Below are 21,692 nucleotides of genomic sequence, written 5' to 3'. Positions count from 1 at the left end.
CTGTATTCATATGGTCTATTGGAAACTCATTATTAAAGTTTCAGGGAAGTCCTGGGTGAGGAAACCTGTTCCCACACTGATTGCATTTTGGTACTATCTAATGGAACACATTTTGGCAAAATTTTTGGAAATGAATTTCTCAAAAATCCCAAGAGAAACAGTTCAGTGCCCAGCCTTACAGATTTTTTTCAGCTATTCTTTCTAGACCCCAAACAGGCGTGTTCACTCTCAGCAAGTTGTCTTTTGTCCTTGATCTTCCAGCTGGTAAGTCAATAAGGGGACATGGCTTTTGACTTGTCTGAAATGTGTGACCTCTTTTTGACCTCTTCTTCTTTGCCCAAAGGCCTAAATGTGCTGTAGGTTAGTCTTCCCTGCAGTTCTGCTGCTTCCCTAGAAAAAGGAGTCATCATAGCAGTAATAACACATTTGTAGGATGCTTTACAGAGTATCTTCATGTACAATAAATCATTTAATCCCCTCCACCCAGACAAGTCTTACTCATTTTGGTAAGGGTAAGTATTGTTTTGTTTTGTTTTTAAAAATACTTAGATTACTTATATCTTACGTAAAAAGTATAGGGAATTCCCATATGCCCTACTCCCTACCCCTTCTACACTTTCCCACTTTAGCAACTTCCTTCATTAGTGTGGTACATTTGTTACAAATGATGAACACATATTGGAGCATTGCCACTAAATGTGGATTATAGTTTACATTATAGTTTAAACTGTCTCCCATACATTTTTGTAAATTATGACAGGATATATAATGGCCTGTATCCATCACCGCACCATCATTCAGGACAATAACAATGTCCCAAAAATGCCACCATATTACACCTTTTTTTTTTTTTTTTAAAGATACTTAGGTTACATAAAAATACAGGGGATCCCGTATGCCTTGCTCCCCACACCTCCCACATTTTCCCACGTTGACATTATCCTTCATTAGTGTGATACATTCATTGCAGTTGAACACATTTTGGAGCATTGCCGCTAAGCTCCAGTTCCATAGGTTATGGCAAGATATGTAATGGCCTATATCTGTCATTGCAGTGTCATCCAGTATAATCCCAAGTCCCGAAAATGCCCCCATATTACCCGTTTTTCCCTGTCTCTCCCCTTAGAACCTCCAGTGGCTCCTGCCTCCACATCAATGATATAAGTTCTTCCATTACTAGAATCACAGTAAGTCTATACTAGAATACCAGTAAGTCTACTTTAGTCCATAGTTCATTCCTCAATCCTGAGGATTCTGGGATGGTGATGCCCACTCCACCTCTAATTGAGAGGGGGCTACGATCCATTGGGGCTGATGGATGGGACTCTCTTGCTTGCAGTTGTAGAAGAGTAAGTATTGTTAAAGTCATTCTCACTTTACATGTGAGGAAATGGAATCTCCAGGAACCCAGATGGTAAGTGGCAGAACAAGGAGGCCTAAATCTCCTGACTTGTGCATCCTAGCTGTGTTTTCTGTTACATTCTAATTTAGAGTCTGCTCCACCAACTGCCACTCAGCATACTACAGCCTCTGCTTCCCCAGTCGACCCAGCCACTTCAGGGGGAAGCAGAGAGTATGGTTAAGGGGGCTCCCAGAACTGTGAGGACAGTGGCCTAGCTAGAAGCAACTGTGTTGAAAGCTGACCGCACTCTAGGGCTTTCTCTTCGCTGCTCTCACTGGGACTCTGGTAGGAGACCTGGCCTCTGAGCTCTGCAGTTTCTTCCTGGCATGCTCTTAGCTGAGTCCAGGTCTGAAAGGTGCATAGGTGTCTTGTACATAAATGTGGATAGACAGCTTTGAGAAGAGGTGTCCTCACCGACAGTGAATGTCTTAGATGGGAACGAGAGCCTGCAGTGTTAAACAGTTAGCTGGGGGTTGGCTCTAGCCACTCCTGTAACTGAGCTTCCTGCCTCAGGTCCTTTGTGTTCTTTAGTCTCCATCCAGCTGAGAGTTGTTAGTTCCTCTCCACTTGGGTAACAAGGTTTGGGAGGAAGTCAGAGCACCAATACAGGCTGTTCTCCTATTTCAAATCTGAGATTACCACCACTGATAGTTGGAAAGCCCCTCCCTTCCCTCACCTTTTTTTTTTTTAGGTACCAGGGCCAGAGACTGAACCTGGGACCTTGTAAGTGGGAAGCCGGCACTCAACCATTGAGCCACATCAGCTCTCCTGAGTTGGTTTGCTTGTTTGTTTTGTTTTTAGGAGGCACTGGGAACTGAACCCAGGACCTCCCATGTGAGAAGCAGGCGCTCAACTGCTTGAGCCACATATGCTCCCACCCCCAACTTTTGAGTCATAGTAGTGGGGCAGTGGCCAAAGAGCTAAAGTGATAAATTGTTTGCAATATTTTACATATTTGCGATGTCTTCTATCTCTGAGGTGCTTGCCGAGTTGCCTGTACCCCAGAGCATTCCAGTTTTTGCCTTTGAGTCACTATTCTAACAGCCTGAGACTTTAACCAGTTTTTTAAAAAAGGAAGGAATGTTATTTGTGACTTGACCTCAAAGACAGTAAAGGTGGGTGCTAACAAACTATTGTAAAAAGGGAGCGTCGAGTGTGTTAGGGATGAGACTGCTGTTGGGTAGTGAACTCAACAAGCAAGTAAGTGATGGGGAAAACAGAAAAGATGGGGCAGCCCAGCTCTTCTTGGGGTCACTTATACTCCTTACATTGCTTTTCCCTAGCACAGTTCCACTGTGGATTAATCTGATTGCTTATCTTTCCTCATACAACTGCTGGAGAAGTCCCACACCTTGAGAGTATTGCTACTACAAATGTGTCATCTCTAACTTTAATTGGGTCCTCAGAACGATCAGGCAACCCTGTCATAAGTCCCTAGTCAGCTCTCATTCCCTACAACTGTTACAGCATCACCATATTCCCAAAATAGTTTACCCCCCACACTCCTCTCTCACTCAACAGATGACCACTTTGCTCCTTCCTTGTGAGAATGGAGAACATCATAGAGGAAAATTCAGTTTCTTCCACCTACAGACTCATCTGCCTCCATCCATCTTTGTTATCTCAATGAAAAGATGTCCCTCCTTCCATGGAAGTGGGATTCATCCATCTGTGCAGTGGATCAGTGCCCCCCACCTTTTCTCCCATTAGTTTTCACATCTGCGTCTTCAGCTTCTCCTCTAAAGGCTGTTTGTGATGAAGAATTTTATACCTTTAAGGACACTCAGAAATTGCTGTTATTTTCCAGCCACCACCTTTTTTCTTTCATTGGCTAGTATCTTGAGAGTTGTCTGTCTTCTCTCTCTATATATTTCTTCCCTCATCTATACTTAAATTACCACGACTTCTGTTGCCAATGATCCACTGATAATTTTCTTGTCAAGAAGATCATTGATCTCCAATTTGCTAACCTAGTGGGTACTTTTCAGTATTTATTGGGCCTGATCTTTATGTATAATTGATACTTTTCAGCCCACTTCTTGATACGCTCTTAGTTTTCATGGTTCCAATCTTTCCAGACTGTTCTTATGTTTCTCTCCCTATTCTAAAATTTCTTCAGGAGTATCTCTGCCTTTAGAGTCCAATTGGATGTTTTTCTTAGGGTTTCATTTTATTTCACTACTGTCCATTCTTCATAGGTCTCCAGTACACTCCCATGGTTCCACTCCCATTTATAACACCCAAATCCCTATCTCCAGGTCATTCTGTTGACATGTGTAGTCAATAGCCAACTGGGCATCTCCACTTGCCGCTCCTAGGTCTATTTATATGTTGGCAAATGGTGCCCATCATGCGCCCTATCACCTAAGCCAGAGTTCATCCTTAACTCTTCTCTCGCCCATGTCTGACTCACCACATCCTGACCAATCTACATCTGTGATTGTTTGAATCCATCCTCCTTCCATCTCTACCACCTCGGCCATTTGAAAACCCATTCATTTATTTATTAGTATACTCCTTGCTTGGTACTATAGATAAAGAGTTAAAATTTGCTGTCCCAGCTTTTAAAGAGTTCCTAAATAAGAAATAAACTGGTTAAAAAGTTAAAAAAAAAAAAAATCAATATGTGTAATAAAAAATTCAATGGATGCAGCCAAAGGTTTAAAGTATATATAAGATTACAAAAAATAATAGGGAAAGAAATGATAAAGATGAATGTGGAAATGAATTAATTGGCAAAATCAAAGTGATAAATCTAAGGTTTTTTTTGGAAATAATGAAAAAAATCTGACAAATCTAATGAAAAAATATGGAAGAGAACAACAGTGATGATTTTTAAAATGATGACATAGTAAACTATGGTCATTAATTCCAGAAAGTTATCTACATCATCAAGATTTTCAAGTGATTAATAAAATAGTAGTTACCTTGTATTTTGATGATATAGATACGTTTCTGGAAATACTGAAATGGATTAATCAAGAAATGAAATTTCAAAGTTATTGAAGACGTGCCTCTAAGAAAGCTCTGGGCTTATATTTACTGAGTGAATTCTTGTGAATAAAGGATTCAGTGATTACCTTTCTTCGTAAGCTGACTGGATTTAAACAAACAACTGGAATGGAACACTAAATTTTAAAAAAAGGATCCTTGTAGATTTCTGTTACCAAAACCCGTCCAAGAAAAATTTTTTCCTTTTAAACTGATCTTATGAATGTAGATGAAGAAAATTAGACATATAAATCTAATAAAATCTTTTTGGCACCTAAGAAGAGAAGAATGCATCTTTAATACAGTAAAGTACAATGTGTATTTAAATCCAGTGACCACATTGTCATTTCAGTAAAAACACCAGTGTGTTCCCCCTAACGCTGGGAAGAAGAGGGTGCCCACATTCCCAGTTAGTCTCTGGCCATGTGGCCCTAATCATAGCAGTGCCGCCGTGAAACAGCAGTTCATATTGACGAGCGAGGCCATGTGAAGACCTCGCGTCATTTAATGCAGGTGATTGAAAAATACTCAGATGCTGGGACTGAAGAGGGCAAGAGCTGTAGCATACACCACAGTGTCTTTGAGACACTGCTGACCGCTCAGCACGAGACTGAAATGGGAACAGTGACGGTGGTTCTGGCAAGAACACCTTCAGTCATAGGAGAAGGTCCTTGACCATCTGGCATTTGGGATGACGCCCAGCCAGTGAGAGGCTGCCTGGTATGGCGGTCGGGAAGAAGAGACCCTGGGTCCGAGTGCGACCCACCCCTCCCCCATTAGCCTCTTCTGGAAAGGGAGTGGAACAACAGCACCCCCTTCCTAGGGGCATGGTGAGGGTAAAGGAGGCAAGGCTAGTGCGTAAGTCAGGGTAGCAGCTTTGTCGACGGCCACGTTCTCGCAGGTGTTTGAATTCCTCAGGCGGTAGGTCTCATAGCACACTTCATTTCATCTTGGTAATTTCAGCATGGAGTAGAGACCTTGTAGCAATATGGACCCCAGGAACTGGGCTGACAGCTCTGACCAGCCACCTACTGCGTTTGGTCCACACGCTGAGCTGCCCTCTCTCCCCAGCCTCTCTGTCACCTTCTCTGTGCATACCTGCTCTATGGCAGCAGCCTCACCCGTCAGTGCAACCTCCTGCTGCCTCCATGTGGAGCTTTCAAAACTTCAGTCCCCCGTCTCAGAGGGCCCAGAGGCATCCCTGCCACAAAGTCCAGGTCTTGAGGCCCTCGTGCTGTGCACCTGGCCCCTGTCACATGGCGCTCCCCTCCTGGCCCTCAGCCCACAAATTACTGAATTGCTGCAACCACTCCCCCTGCACCTCCTTGCCTTTGGCTGGGCTGTTGGCTCTGCCTGGGTTTCCACCCTCCCCTTCCCCTTGTCCCCTGGTAAACAGTTGCTCATGAAAAACTTTCCTGACCTGCCATTGCCAGAGATAATCACCCTTGGCACCGTTTCGTTTCCCCACCGCTTTTTCTGTTCCAGCATTATAGCCTTTCAGTCAGGCATCAGCCCCCTAATGTACGAGCCCTTGAGGGCAGGGCCTGTCCTCCACCTTCCTCTTCTCCAGTGCCTGGCACGTGCTGGCCCCTCCCCCGGTCCATTAGGCCTGACCCCCAGGCAGGGTCAGGGGCAGTCTGGGCCAGGTGTGGATGGAGGATGGAACCCCTGGTGCCCAGGAGCTCTTGAAGTCGCGTTCTCGCTGTCACCAGGGTTAACACTGGTGTACTGGCAGCCCACCATCGTTGCCAGTTCACATTCCCTGGTTTCCTAGCTAGAACAGAGCGCCTGGGGTGGGGTCTACGCCAATTTAAACACGTGCACGCAGAGCGGCTAGCACTTGCTCAGCGCTTCCTCTGTACCAGGTGCTGCTGTGCCAAACCCTTTCCACAGCTGGCTCCCTGGATCCTCGCAACCCTCAGGGAGGTACCGTGATAAACCCTGTTTGCCTCTTTACTCAGTGGTGGAGCTGGGATTTGCAGCTGGGTCTGATTCAGAGGCCAAGGCTATAATCACTCTACTGTGTGATTTGCTGGCCTCAAGTTCAGGCTTTATCGTGCCTAGTGGGGGAGTGCTGGCGTGGGGGTGGCAGGGAGCGAGGCGTGGGCTCAGGACCCCAGAGTGGGTGTGGGTAAGCAGTGAAGGGGCCTCTAGTTGGGCCAGGCTGTTTATTCTGGACCTGGGGCTCCAGAAGCCTTTCAGTCACCGCGGTAGGTTTTGTTGCTGAGTCACATAGAAGGCACACTCACTGTAAAAAGTGTAGGATGTATGAATAAGCAAAAAGGGAAAAAAAACAGCACTCGGAGTTAGTCATTGTCAGCTCTTTGTGTCTGTTGGATGTGTAATGAATACATTACAAAAAGTAGTGGACTGAGATTATACTGTTCTGTAACTTGCTCATTTAAAAAAAATATATTGTGAACATCTCTCCGTGCTCTGGTGGTTCCTAAATATGTCTGCAAATTCTTTGACCCTCCCACAAAAGGTAGAGCCTGCTGCCCCTCCCCTTGACGATGAACCATCTTTGTGACACACTTCCGTGGAATGGAATGCAGCAGAAGTGATGCTGGGAGACATCCAAGGCTGGGTTAAAAAAGGTGGCATAGCTTCCACCTAGCTCTGTCTTTTTTGGGCCAGGTGGCTTGGGATCCCAGAACTGAGATGTAAGAAGTCAGGTTTTGCTGGAGCTGCCATGTGGAGGGATCCTGTGGCGAGATGGAGAGAGAGAGGAGGCCCAGCTCTCCCAACCCCAGCTGTCTGAGCTCTCACAGTGCAGGTGCTACATGGGAGCGAGTGAGCCTTCAGGCTTGGAGGCTGGTGCCAGGTAGAGCGGAGGCGATCTGTCCCCATCCAGCCCCACCCAAGTTGCAGATTGGTAAGGAAAGTAAACGCCACTGTTGTTTTATGCTGCTTAATTTTGGTGTGGTTTGTTACTCCACATTAGATAAGCAGAACACATGTCAATAAGAACAGTGCTTCCTCGTTTTGAATTCCATCATGTGGATTTATCGATCTGTATGGCCATTTTCCTATAGCTGGCCATCTGCTATTTTCTTTTATTATAAACTACCTTGAGGAAAGTCTTGTTACTTATGTAGGACTTCACCCATGTGTAACCCAGCTGTTGGCTCTCATCTTTGGAGGTCATGGCCCTTCTCTAGTGCAGGGGTTCTTTTTTTAAAAATATGTATTTTTAATTTATTTTTAAAAGATACATAGATTTACATTAAGTGTTATATTAAGAAAATTTAGGGGATTCCTATAGGCCCACTCCCCACTTTTCCCCCATTAGCAACTTCTTTCATTAGTGTGGTACATTCATTGCAATAAATGAACACATTTGGAGCACTGCCGCACAGCATGGATTACAGTTTACATTGTAGTTTGCACTGTATCCCACTCCATTCGGTAGTTTATGGCAAGATATGTCCTGTATCTGTCTTGCAATGTCATTCAGGACAATTTCAAGTCCCAAAAATACCCCCATATTACATCTCTTTTTGCCTTCAGCAACTCCAGTGGCCACTGTCTCCACATCAATGATATAATTTCATCCATTGCTATAATCACAATAAGTCTCTAGTAGAATATCGGAGGGTCCACTCTAGTCCATATTTTATTCCCCAAACCTGAGGATTCTGGGATGGTGATGTCCACTCCACCTCTGACTGAGAGGGGGCTTCGATCTAGTGCAGGGGTTTTTAATCGGCGATTTCACGGGGTCCATGAGCTAGAATTGAAAAAAATCATTGTTTCCTCTGACCTCTCACTGAAATCTAGCATTTTCCTTCACTTATGAATGTATGCAATAAAATACAGTCTTCGTCATTTCAGATCACGTTACAATTGTTGCGTGTATCTTGAAAAATCGCTCACACTAGTCCATACTTTGAAATTATGGTCGTTGTTAGACCCGACGCTAGCTGAGTGTCGTAACGCTACCTGCCGCTACATTCTGAGAAGGGGCACGTAGTTTTCACCTGACTGGCAGAGGGGTCCGAGGAACAAAAAAGGTGAAGGACCCCGGCTCTAGTGCATTTGGGAGGTGGGGTGCTGTCTCCCAGCCACCCACCCACAGGTGACCTGCACCCTGTGCCTACTTTTCAGCGCTGTTTTGGCTCCCCCAGGGCCTGCGCTTGCTCCTCTCCTGCTGTACCCCTGGGAGTCCCTGGACTGCCTTCTTCCGTGGTGTAGTACTGCTCACCCTGGCCTGGCCTGCTCTCCTGCCCCTGTGGTTTGCACAAGGACAGTCGGGCGTCCAGGGTTCTGTCTCGCTCTGTTATTTGGCTCTGGCCTTCTGTCTTGAAGTGGGAAAGAGCTGGCGCCCAGGTTTGGTCTTTGGAGTCTGCGAAGGCATCCATGGGTTCTGTCTGCCCATCCAACATCTCTTCCTATAAGCACCCCAGTTCCCTTTACAGGAATGGCCTGCCTTCCACCTCCGTATTCCTGGAGGGGATAATCCCTGCTGCGAAAGACAGAAGCCATGGGAGTCAGCTCCTCCTCTCCAGGCCCCGCATGTAGCAGAGGGGAGCACCAAGCTCAGACCTTCATATGTGCTCTTGTGGGGGGTTAAAGCTCAGTGGAAAGTCATTGCCTCGGCAGCCACGTGTTCCCCGCCTGCCTTCCAGGGCACCCTTAGTTCTTGCTCAGTTTCAAGCCTTCTGCCTGCTCTCCATCCATTCTGTGAGCTCTCTGGGATCCTCCCAGTCTTCCTCTTACTTCAGTCAGCCAGCACTGGTTTCTTTACTAGGGACAGGAGCACCCTAGCTGTGACACAGGGTGAAAGAAGGAATGCAGACTGGCCTTCTGGCCCCTCCCTGGGCCAGCTCAGCTCAGCTGTGAGGGACTCCTGGGGCCAGCCCCACCCACTAGCCTAGCTCCTGCCCTGTGGAGCTGAAGGCTCTGGTGGGGAAAAAAAATTCTGTTTTGTCCTGCTACATCTCCTCTGTAGACTTCCTTTGGAGATTTTCAGGGAAGATCATACCCGGGAGGAAGATTGGTTCTTTGGGGTTGACTGCATAAACTGTCTTGGACAGCAGGGAGGTGGGGTAACCAAGAGCAGTTCAAAGCCGGGCTCCACCGTTTATGTGCTGTATGACCTTGGGTAAGTTACTGCATGTCCTTAAACCTCTGTTTCCCTATTTGTTAAACGGGCATAAAAATAGTACCTAAAAGATATAAGGTGGTTGGTTGTAAGGATTGAATAGGATTAGGCATGAAAATGATTTAGCCTAGTACCTAGTACATGAGTGCTCGATCGATACTAGCGGCTATTATTCTAATTAATAGTGGGTCTACAGTCCATTATTACTTATAGTGAACACTGCTGGAAGGCAGGTGACCGGGGTTCTGGGTGGAGATCACCCAGTCTTGGAGATAGTCTTTGAAGTCTTGAGTCACACCCCTGTCAGATCACATGGGTCTAAGGAGGTAGGCAGTAGCCATGAAGCGCTTGAAATGGGTTGTCTGAAGCTGGAACGTGAACTGGGCCCCTGGGTCAAGTCTGCTGAGGCTGGGGCCAGGTACCTGTTCTGGAGCCCAGCGTGACCTGATGCTGGCCTCAGCTTACTGTCCAGGAAATCTGAGGTCTGGGCTTGCTGTCTTCCAAGGGGGCCAGAGTCAGAATCCTGGCATTCTGTGGTCTGCCTGCAGTTCTGGGACCTCCCTGGGATGGTCCTTGGAATGTCGCTGCCTTATTCAAGCCTCTTTTACCCACTACAACTATGGATAGGGAAGCAAAGGAGCATGTGCATGTGGAGAGGGTTATTGGGAGGAGACAGAGGCATCCCATGGAACCCACGGTCAGGATAGACAGTAGTCTCCCAAGGGCCTGGGGCCAGGAACTGGGGGGCATCAAGAGTGAAGTCCTGCTGTCTCTTTCATTTTCTGTCTTTTTCTCTGGGCCCTTTGGTCTCACTTGTCTGTCCCTTTGCTTCTCTCTTCTCTCTCTCTCTCTCTGAAGATTTCTCCTCAGCTTCTTGAGGGACAAGCTGCCAATCCTGAGGGTGACATCACACCCTGGTCCAGGTGTCCACCCACACTGGTGTCTCTGAGGCCCAACTTCAGATTCCTAGGAGATAGAGGGTCTGATTGACAGTAGTCTGATTGACTTGTTTGCCTATCTAAAAGCCACTGCCCTCTTTGTTCTTGATAACAAAACTCCAATTTTGCTTCAGGTACAGTGTACTCAGCCCCAGATGATTAACTGTGATTGATCTAAGCCAACCAGCTCTCCAGATTTCTCAGGCTCCACGTAGCCATGGGATCTAGTTCTAGCCAATGAGATGGCAGTATGTTCCTAGAAAATATTTTGCTTTCCTAATAAAAGAGTCAGATATGGCTGGTACAGCCCTTTCCTCCTTCTACCTTGAACACAGACATGATGCCTGGAGCTGCAGCAACTATCTTATGCCCCAAAGTGACAACCGTAAGGACAAGTAGCCAACAGTATGATGATGGTAGAGTGAAAAACAAAGTCAGGGTCCCCAGTCATACTACTGAGCTTCTTGAGCAGTCCTGGACCATCATCTTTTGGACTTCTTGTTTTGTGCAAAAAGCATACCCATATTTGTTTTCTGTTACTTGCAGCCACAACATTCCTAACATACATCCAGTTGCTTGGCTCAGAAAAGCTAATATAAATTGGCTAAATTAAAAAAGAAAAAAAGGAGGGGAGGGAATATTGGTTCATGTAACTAAATGCAGAGGATTGGCTAAACTGGCCTGACAGGTTCAGAATGTCAGATGATTGCTCCATTTTTCTGCACCCCTCTGAGTGCTGACTTTATTCTCAGGGCACCTTCCTTCAAGGTCATAACAGTAGCTGCAGCATTGTAGACCTTTCGTCCTTACTCTGCACCACACAGAGGGAGGAGGAGAAGGGATATCTCCGCATTCCCTACCGGAGTCCTAGGTTCATTCTTATTGGACTACCGGGGCCAAGGGCCCATCCCTGAACTAGTCAGAGCCAAGGGAATGAGATGTGCAGATTGGCACATACCTGACCCCCCAAGCCCTCCGTGAACGCCAGGGAAAGGGATACTGCACTGACAATCGAATCTCACCCTGGAGGCCGTCCTCCTGCCCTGCCACATGGGGGAGGGTTGGTTTCCCAAGGGGAGTTTGAAGTGCTGTTACCAGACAGGTTGGGAAATAGACAGGGGCAGTAAACCACAGGTGCCCACAGCCTCCAGTGTGCTGTCTCATGTCCCTCCCTGGTCAAATCAGCTATGACCAGGAGGTCAGGGTCAATAGTACAGGCAGGTCAACTGGAATGGGGGTGCCCTTCTCATGGAAAGTGGGGTGATGGCCACACAGATACCCAGGAGGTGTTTCCCACTGCTGTGATGGCTCCAGAACGTTGTTCTGCTGCAGGTCTCCGTGTGCCTCAGGACTTGCAGCTGGTCATGGGCTCTCCAGCCATCCCCTTTGGCCTGACAAAACCTGCAGGGCCCGGTGGGCTACTGAGAAGGTGCTATGGCAGGAATAGGATCCTAAATTTCAGCTGTGTGTGCTGGGCATGACAGATAGATAGGAGCCTACTTGCTGCCCCTGTATCCTCAAGCTGTCTAGTACAGACCTCAGTTACCTGCTGTATTTCCCCGGGCCCCCAAATGAAACCCATCAATTTCAGGTGGTCACAGAAGTCTTTAGAGAGAGGCTTTCCTGGGTGTCAGGTGGCTTTTAATTCCCCATGATACTCATGGTTATGGGGAAAGGCAATGTTTCCCAAAGTATATTACGCATCTCATTGTGGTAGGTTACATATTTTAATAAATATGCATCAAATTTAAATATTCCTTATTTTTTAATCTTTTATTGTAAAATAACGCTGCAGAAAAGTACACAATACAAAGGTAGAGCTTAATGAAATATTATAAAGCAAACACCCCAAACACTCTGTGGCAGTTTGAATTTATTTTATGAATCTCAAAAAGAGAAAGATTACGTTTGTAAACTCATCTATTCCTCTGGGTGATACTCTTTGATTGAATCAAATTCAGCCGAGGGGCCTTTGATTAGCTTACCTGTTAAGATTGCCTTAGGGCTTTGATTTCACTGTCAGTAAGGCCTGACTCAGGTGGAGTCCCCGCCCCCTTACTGGGTCTGATATAACAGGAAACTCAGCTAGCTAGGAAGAGAGAGCTCTGTCCTTTTTTATCCTGCCATGTGACAGAGAAGCCTCACATAGCTGAGGCCCCGGGGAGAGATGAGCCATTTGCCTGATAGCGTACAACTGAGATTGGGAAGAGCACAGAACAGCCGAGACTGATAGGCCTGAAAGAAACAAGCCCTGTGCCAGGAGAGAGAAGACTACAGGATCATTTAAGCACAAAGCCTCAAGAGGCTGGGCCCACAGAGCTCAAGAGGAAAGGTGGAGCCTGGAGGGAAGGCGGAAACCCGGGCAGAGATTGGCAGCCATCTTGCTTCCACACGCGGCGGCTGACTTTGGTTGAGAAAACACCTCTTAGTGCCTTGAGATGGACTTTTCACAGCCTTGGGGTAAGCGTATTACCCCAAATAACCCCCCTGTATAAAGGCCAAAACATCTCTGGTACTTTGCTTTGGCACCCCTTTGGCAAACTAAGACACACTCTTACAATCCAAGATAGTAAATTGCAGCCACACCAGCAGTCCCTCCATCACCTGTGTACGTATCACTAGAAACGATAGTGTAATCTTGTCCTCCTTTAAAAGTATCTTTTACTTCTCTTTTAATCTATAGGTTCCCCCGTCATCCATTTTTTTTTCCTTTTAATTTATTTGTGAAGAACCCAGGCCATTGCACAGTAGAGTTTCCCAAAGTCTGCATTTTGCTGGCTGCATACTCATGGGACAGTTCAATATGCCCCTCTGTTCTATTTGCTGTAAACCATCAGCTGGATCTAGAAGCTTGATTGTATTCAGGATCCATCATTTTGGCAGCACTCCAGGTGGTGGTGCTTTTCTGCATCTGAAGGCACATAATGTCTGGCTGCTTCTCTTTTTGTGGTGTTAATGGCTGTTGATGCTCAGTACCTAAACTCTCTAATTCCCTGGGAGTTCCAAAATGGTGATATATATATATATATATATTTCATTTTACTGTTATTCAGATTTTATTGCTTATTAATTTTGTCACTCCACATAATTTATAATAGACTTTTTAAAAAAACAAATCAGTTTTATTGGAACATATTAAAAAAGTGTACAATCCATCCCAAGTGTACAATCAGTGATATTAGGTATAATCACGTAGTTGTGCATTCATCACCTCAATCATTATTAGAACAGTTTCATTATTTCAGTAATAATAATAAACAAAAAACACCCAAACAACTAAATAAGAAAATTCTTCACCTCTTATTCTCTGTTTCCCCTGCTGTACATAGCTGCTATTTCTGGCTATTCTTGCACAATTATTTATTTATTCAGCAGTTTTATTGAGATACATTTATATACCATAGATCTATCCAGAGTGCATAATCAATGGTTTTAGTATAATCACAATGTTGTGCATTCATCACCACATAAAATTTTAGAATCATTTCATTACTCCAAAAAGAAAAACTCCACACCCCTTATCATGCCTTCCCCAGCCCTACATACTGGCTACTCTGATTTCGTCTTTATAAATTGACTTATTTTTACCTTTTATATACATGGAAGCATATAATATGTTATACAATATATTTAGTTCATAGTAGAGCAATCATACAATATTTGTCCTTTTGTGCCTGGCTTGCTTCAGGCAACATAATGTCCTCTAGGTTCATCCATGTTGTCATATGCTTCACGACTTCATTTCTTCTTACAGCTGTAAAATACTCCATTATGTGAATAGACCACAGTTTATCAGTTCATCAGTTGATGGACACCTGGGTTGTTTCCATCTTCTGGAAATCATGAATAACGCCACTATCGAACATTGGTGTGCACATGTCTGTTTGTGTCACTGCTGTCAGTTCTTCTGGGTATATAACATGGGAAATCTATATTCAACTTTTTTTTTTTTTAAGACTTATTTATTTATCTATATCCACCCCCCACCCCAGTTGTCTGTTCTCTGTGTCTATTTGCTGCCTCTTCTTCGTCTGCTTCTGTTGTTGTCAGTGGCACGGGAATCTGTGTTTCTTTTTGTTGCGTCATCTTGTTGTGTCAGCTCTCCGTGTGGGCGGCGCCATTCCTGGGCAGGCTGAACTTTTCTTTTGCGCTGGGCGGCTCTCCTTATGGGGCGCACTCCTTGCGCGTGGGGCTCCCCAGCGCGGGGACACCCCTGCGTGGCACGACACTCCTTGCGCACATCAGCACTGCACATGGGCCAGCTGCACACGGGTCAAGGAGGCCCGGGGTTTGAACCGCGGACCTCCCATGTGGTAGACGGATGCCCTAACCACTGGGCCAAGTCTGCCACCCTATATTCAACTTCTTTAGGAATTGCTGAACAGTCCTCCACAGTGGCTGTACCATTCTACACTCCATCAACACTGAGTAAGTGTTCCTATTTCTCCACAGCCTCTCCAACATTTGTAGCTCTCTGTCCTTTTTAATAGTGGCCATCCTGAAAGGTGTGAAATGATATCTCATTGTAGTTTTGATTTACACTTCCCTAATCATTAGTGATGCTGAACATTATTTTTTCATGTGTGTGTGTGTGTGTTTGTTTGCCATTTGTATTTCTTCTTTGGACTGATGTCTTTGACCCATTCTTTAGTCAGGTCGTTTGTCTTTTAATTGTAGCGTTTTAACATCTCTTAATGTATTTCCTTCCTTCTGCTCACTTTGCATTTAGTTTGCTCTTCTTTTTCTAGTACTTTCAGGTGTGAGGTTACGTCTGTGATTTGAGCTTTTTTAATATAAGCATTCAGTTATAAATTTCATTCTGATTTCTGTCTTCACTATGTCCCATAAATTTTTATATTCTGTTTTCATTTTTATTATATCAAGATATTCCTGCTTTCCCTTGTGTTTTCTTCTTTGAACCATTGATTGTTTCACAGTATGTTTTTAGCTTCTTTATATTGGTGGATTTTCCAGTTCTCCCTCTGTTATTAATTTTTCACTTCATTTCAATATGGTCTGAGAAGATGCTTTCTATAATTTAAATCTTTTAAAATTTAGTGAGGCTTGGTTTTTGACCAAACATGTGGTCTGTCCTAGTGCAGTTGAGAAGAATGTGTGTTCTGCTGTTTGGGGATATAGTGATCTGTATATATCTGATGGGGTCTAGTTCATTTATAATATTGTTCAAGTCTCAGTTTCCTTATTTTTTTTAAAAAAAGAGTTATTTTATTTATTTCTCCCCACCCCCTTGTTGTTTGCACTTGCTGTGTCTGTTCATTTTCTTTGTTTCTTTGTAGGAGGGACCGGGAGCTGAACCCAGAACTTCCAACGTGGCAGGGAGGTACCTAATCACTTGAGCCACCTCTGCTCCCTGTTTTGTTATATTTCTCATTGTTTTTCCTCCCTGCATCTCTTGTTCACTGTCTTCTTTAGGAGGCACTGGGAACCTCTGCTCTGCGCTTTGTTGTGTCTCTCATTATATTCCCTCTCTTGTGTCTCTTGTGTCAGCTTGCTGCACCTGCCCATCCCACCAGCTCACTGTCTTCTTTAGGAGGCGTGGGGATCTAAACCAGCAACTCCCATGTGGTAGGCTGGGGCAGAGTTGCTTGAGTCACATCTGCTTCCCTCCTTATTGATCTTCTGTTTAGGTGTTCTATCTATTGATTAAAGTGGTGTATTGAAGTTTCTAACTACTGTTGTATAGATGTCTATTTTTCCCTTCAGTTTTGTCAATGTTTGCCTCCTGTATTTTGTTTTGGGGTTAAGTGTGTAAATGTTTGATTGTTATTTCTTCTTGGTCGATTGACCCTGTTATTAACAAAGTGTCATTCTTTGTCTCTTGTAACAGTTTTTGACTTAAAATCTATTTAGTCCAGTAATAGTATAGCTACCTCTGCTCTCTTGGTTATCATTTGCATGGAATATTTTTTTTTTCAACCTTTTCACTTCCAACCTATTTGTGTCTTTGGGACTAAGATGAATCTCTTGTGAAAAACATTAAGTTAGATCCTGACTTTTATCCATTCCACTAGACTGCATCTTTTGATTGTAGAGTTAATCCATTTATAGTCAGTATAATTACCGATAATGCAGGACTTACTTCAGCCATTTTGCCCTTTGTTTCATATGTCATAGTATTTTTGTCCTTTTTTTCACCTTCTTTTGCATATAGTTGATATTTTATGATGCAATTGATCCCTTTCTCATTTCCTTTTCTGTATATATTGTAAATACTTTATTTGTGGTTACCCTGGGAGTTATATTACACAACCTAAGTCTATACCTACTAGTTCAAAATGATACCAGCTTAACTTCCATAGCATACACAATCTTTGCTCCTATACCCTTCCATTTCCCCTATTTATATTGTTTTTGTTATATATTACCTCTTTATATTTTATGTATCTCTAACATGAGAGTATGGTTATTTCTTATTCAATTGTTTTCTAAATCTTATAGTAAATAAAGAGTAGAGGTATATACTGAGGGTACAGTACTACTGGGTTTTACATTTATCCATATAATTTCCCTTTACTGGAGATTGTCACTTCTTCACACTGCTCCAAACTACTCTCTTACCCTTTCCTTTTATTGTGAAGAACTCCCTTTAGCATTCTTATAGGGCAGGTCTCTTGGTGACAAACTCTTATAGTTTTTGTGTACCCATGAATGTCTTGAACTCTTCCTTATTTATTTACTTATTTTTAGAGATACCAGGGATTGACCCAGGACCATGTACATGGAAAGCAGGTGCTCAACCACTTGAGCTACACTGGCTCCCCTCTTCCTCATTTTTGAAGGACTGTTTTGCTGGATAAAGAATTTTTGGCTGGCAGTTTTTCACTACCGTAAATATGTCACAACACTGACTTCTTGCCTCTGTGGCTTCTGATGAGAAACTGGCACTTATTTTTATTGAGGATCCTTTTAGGTGACAAATTGCTTTCCTCTTGCTGATTAGTATGTGTCTTGGAGTAGGTCTATTAGGGTTTATCCTGTTTAGAGTTTGTTGTACTTCTTGGGCATGTACACTTACGTCTTTTGTAAGATTTGTGAACTTTTTGGCCATTATTTCCTCAAGTATTCTTTCTGTACCTTTTTTCTTCTCCTCTTCTGGGACTCCCGTAATGGATATATTGGTTTGCTTCATGATGCCCCACAGGTCCCTTAACCTCTGTTCACTTTTTTACATTTCTTTTCTTTTTGACTGAACATCTTTGATTAATTGTTTGACTCTCTAGGTTTCCTTTGAAGTTTTAATTTGTTCCCTTGACTGAGCCATCTCCTCCTGTTTCTTTGAATGGATTGTGATCTTTTCTTGATGTCTGGGCATTTGATTGTTTTGATGTGTTCACTCTGGGAGCAGTTTCTCCTCTTGCCTAGGGTTTTAGAGTAGATTGGCTTTGTGTTAAGGGCTTCTTTCAATGCTTGGTCCAGTTTATACTGACCAAGCAGCCTGTGTTTAGTAGTTTGCATTTTCTCAAGTCTCTCTGTACCTGCCGCTAGTCCAGGGCATGTGCAGTAACATGTAAAACAACCTTATTGTGTGCAGTTGTTTCCTTTCTGAGAGAGGACTTCCTTTCCTCTTTTCTTCTGCTGGGAGTCCTAGGCTATTCTCTTTGTTTTTTGAAAACTTTCCTCCCTAGTAGCTGTAATTTACTCAACTCCTCTCCTGCACTCTGGACCACCTTTTCATTCCAGCTTTCAGCTCTGGATCTGGCCTGTCCTCCATAGGTACAATAACTTCCATTTCAGGGGATCCCAACCCACAGAGCCAGATGAGGTCACTGTTCAAAAAAACTTGATTTTTCTGTTTATCACCAAGTAAGGACTAGGCTGGGAGTGTGTACAGACTATGGGTCACCCTGATTTCTGGGGGACTGCTTTGTATGAGTGCACATGCCAACCGCTAGGGCCCCAACTTGGGATTATGTGGCCTTTGAGTCCCCATGCCTGGATATGTGTGGGACTCTAATTCACTTCCCTGAGTGGTTCTGTGGCCAGTGACCATGGCAGGAAGGGCCAGGCCAGGGCACTGCGACTGTGTGTCTTTTAAACTGTGTGGGCCTTTGCATGGGGGCGGGTTCTGAACTAGCAGGTCCAGTGCCAACTTTTTTTTTTTTTTTTGGTGTTTTTTTCCTCTTTGACTTATTCAGCATTTGTGGAGTCTTTTTCCAGTCTCTATTGTCTTTCCAGACTTTCAAGTGACTTGAATATGCCCTTTTATTTAGCTGTCTCTAAGGGGAAACATTCCTATGGATGCCTTCTTGATTCCTGAGTTCTTGTACTTTGATGACAGTTTGGTCTATTTATACTTAAAAGTCAGTTTTCCTGGCTATAAAATCCTTGGCTTACACATTTGCCCTATTAGGTATGTTATGCCATTTTTTTCTTTTAATGGAAAGCATTGTGATTGAAAAGTCTGATGATAATCTAATTTTCTTTTTCTTATAAGTCACTTCCTACCTTTCCCCTTAATGTAGAAAGGGGCCCGGAGCACCTCCTAGCGCTGCTGAGGAGCAGCTGCAGCCCGAGGAGGGCGGAGGCGGGAGGCTGAGAGCCCCGAGGCTGGACCAAAGGCTAAAGGGACAAGGACAGAATCACTGTCACTGGCTGGAGGTACCGCAACATGGGGAATCTTATTAAAGTTTTTTTTTTAGATGTATTTATTCCCCCCTTCCCCCACCCTGCTGTTTTTGCTGTCTGTGTTGTCTCCTCTCATTTTCTCTTCTCTAGGATTCACTGGGATTTGATCCTGGGGACCTCTGATGGGGAGAGAGATTGTCTGGCAATTGCACCACCTCAGTTCCTTATTTCTGCTGCGCTTTACCTTGACTCTCCCCTTGTCTCTCTTTTGATGAGTCATCCTCTTGCTGCGTGACTCACTTGCGCGGGACACTAGCTCATATGTGGACACTTGTGTGGACACTGGCTTACCACGCGGGCACTCGCGTGGGCACTGGCTTGCTGCACAGGCACACTTTCCTTTTTCACCCGGAGGCCCCAGGGATGGAACCCAGGTCCTCCCTTTTGGTAGGCAGAAGCTCAATCACTTGAGCCACATCCACTTCCCTTTATTAAAGTTTTGACATGCACAGAACTTGAGCAGGGACCATATTTTTCCCTTGATTTTGAAAATGCCCAGCCTACAGAATCTGAGAAGGAAATTTATAGGCAGGTGAATCTAGTATTAAAAGATGCAGAAGGCATCTTAGAAAACTTGCAGTCTTATAGAGGAACTGACCGTGAAATACAAGAGGCAATCCAGCATCCAGCAGATGAGAAGTTGTAACACAAGGCATGGAGGGCAGTTGTTCCACAAGCAGGTAAATTAAAGAAATTTTGTGAATTTTCTCAGAGGTTAGAAGCAGCATTAAGAGGCCTTCTGGAAGCTTTGACAAATACCCCATATTCTCCCACCCAGCACCTAGAGCAAGAGCAGGCTGTTGTTAAACAGTTTGCAGAAATTCTTCACTTCGCACTTGGTTTGATGAACTCAAGATAACAAATCTTGCCATACAGAATGATTTCAGCAATTATAGAAGAACATTGAGTTGTATGAGGATTAATAATGTTCCAGCAGGAGAAAATGAAGTAAATAGTGAATTGGCAAATCAAATATCTTTATTTTATGCTGAGGCAACCCCAATACTGAAAACTTTAAGTGATGCCACAACAAAATTTGTATAAGAGAATAAAAATTTACCAACAGAAAATACCACAGATTGTTTAAGCACCATAACTAGTGTGTGCAGAATCATCCTCGGATGCTGGAATACAGAAGCAGGTTTACAAATGAGACGGTGTCCTGTTTGTGGGTCATGGTGGGTGTCTTCATCCTCTGACCAGGTACATCCGGTGGGAGCATTTGCCAAGACTTCAAAAATTGATGTGAAGGCAGCAGACTTGGCCCAGTGGTTAGGGCGTCCGTCTACCACATGGGAGGCCCGCGGTTCAAACCCCGGGCCTCCTTGACCCGTGTGGAGCTGGCCCATGCGCAGTGCTGATGCGCTTAAGGAGTGCCCTGCCATGCAGGGGGGTCCCCTGTGTAGGGGAGCCCCACGTGCAAGGAGAGCTCCCTGTAAGGAGAGCTGCCCAGTGCAAAAGAAAGTGCAGCTTGTCCAGGAATGGCGCCACACACACGGAGAGCTGACACAAGATGATGCAACTAAAAGAGACACAGATTCCCGTGCCGCTGACAACAACAGAAATGGACAAAGAAGACGCAGCAAAAAAAAGAAAAGACACAGAGAACAGACAACGGGGGGGGGGGGGGGGGGGGAGAAATAAATCTTTAAAAAAAATTGATGTGAAAGATTGTATCAAAGTTCTTAAGGACCAACCTCCTAATAGTGTAGAAGGTCATCTAAATCTCTCAGGTATACAACAAAATATTTGAATGATGAGACTACCTCCAAGCAATTTAAATCCATGCTGCAATAAGAGTTCTGGAATAAGCACCAGCTGTAGAAAGAAGAGAGATTCTGAAATGACTGGGAGTATAGTTTTTTAGTGATTGCAATTACTATCTCACTTATTTTTGCTTTCTATTTCTTTCTTCTATTACTTTCCCCTCTTTTTAAAATCATGTTCTTCTTGTTCTTAAGACTTCTTTTCTGTGACAAATCATACAGTTATACTCTGAAGGGACTGTGTCCTTTCAGACAGGCCATCTAAGACAGCTAATTATGCATTGCATTGGGTCTCTACTGAGAAAAATTCTGTGACTTGAACTAAGTATTTTAAAATGTGGATTTTTGGGAAAACTAGTATTTAATATTGGTTCTCCTGCATGGCAAAAGTGCCTATTCTGCTATTTTAAAACCCCTACTGACTTTATTTTCTACTGCCACTTTTAAATATATATATATATATTATTTCTTTTTAAAAGAGACATAGATCACACAAAATGTTACATTAAAAAATACAGGAGGCAAGCTGATGTGGCTCAAGTGATAGAGCTTCTGCCTACCGTATGGGAAGACCTGGGTTCGATCCCTGGGGCTGCCTGGTGAAAAAAGAAGAGAAAGCATGCCTATGGGCAGACAAGTGCCCATGTGAGTGCCTGCGCAGTGAGCCAGTGCCCCGTGCAAGCGAGTCACACAGCAAAAGTCAAGACGAAATGCAGCAAAACCAGGAACTGAGGTGGCGCAGTTGACAGGGAACCCCTCTCCCTATCAGAGGTCCTCAGGATTGAAACCTAGAGGAGAGAAAATGAGAAGAGAAGACAACACAGACAGCAAAAACAACAGAGTGG

The 21,692-nt window shown here is 44.2% G+C and overlaps 1 pseudogene; it reads left to right on the top strand.

Moving 5' to 3' along the window:
- Positions 1-282: 282 nt before the first annotated feature.
- LOC101426434 (CYFIP-related Rac1 interactor B pseudogene) lies at positions 283-20,686 on the top strand (annotated as a pseudogene).
- The last annotated feature ends 1,006 nt before the right edge of the window (positions 20,687-21,692 follow it).

The sequence above is a fragment of the Dasypus novemcinctus genome, chromosome 7, assembly GCF_030445035.2.
Source record: "Dasypus novemcinctus isolate mDasNov1 chromosome 7, mDasNov1.1.hap2, whole genome shotgun sequence".
Lineage (NCBI taxonomy): Eukaryota > Metazoa > Chordata > Mammalia > Cingulata > Dasypodidae > Dasypus > Dasypus novemcinctus.
This window is presented reverse-complemented; position numbering and strand designations above follow the sequence as displayed.